Here is a 640-nt window from a genome sequence, read left to right on the forward strand (position 1 = left end):
CCCGTGGCCTGCTCTGTGCTGTGTGAATAAAGTGCGCTGCCCCCAGGCCCCGCGTCCGTGCGCTGAGCTGGGGCTGAGCCGGGGCAGTCGGGTCTGCCCTGATGGCAGCGTGCGACCCCCCCACTCATCGGGCTGGGGTCAGTGGCTCCGCGATGCCGCAGCGTGTGGCTGGGGCGGCCCCCATGTGCAGCCTCCTGGACCCCTGCAGCTGCGGGAGAGTAGGGGGCTGCGGGTTGGGAGTGAGGGGCACCACAGGTGGGGGGACGGGGGGCTGTGTGGGTCAGGAGTGAGGGGCACCAGAACCCGCCAGACTTCTGCCCGCTCCAGTGCAGATACGGGAACTGGGAGGTGGCCCCAGCATGGAGCTGCACGAGGAGACCAGGGCCCCACCGCGGAGCTGCACGATGGGGACCAAGCCTCAGTGCGGAGCTGCACGAGGAGACCACGGCACAGCTCCCCCTGCCGCTCTCGGGGCCCCTCAGGGACAGTGACCCACGCCGGCCACCAGGGGCCCCTCTGGGGCAGCTCCATCTCTATGGCTCTTTGCTGCTGCACGGGCCTGGCCCTGGCCGCTCCCTCCAGAGCCAGCGACTCGCTGGTCGGGGGGGGGGGGGAAAAGCTCCTGGGGGTTACTAAGCAA

The sequence above is a fragment of the Alligator sinensis genome, unplaced genomic scaffold (genome assembly GCF_000455745.1).
Source record: "Alligator sinensis unplaced genomic scaffold, ASM45574v1 scaffold948_1, whole genome shotgun sequence".
NCBI classification, from domain to species: domain Eukaryota; kingdom Metazoa; phylum Chordata; order Crocodylia; family Alligatoridae; genus Alligator; species Alligator sinensis.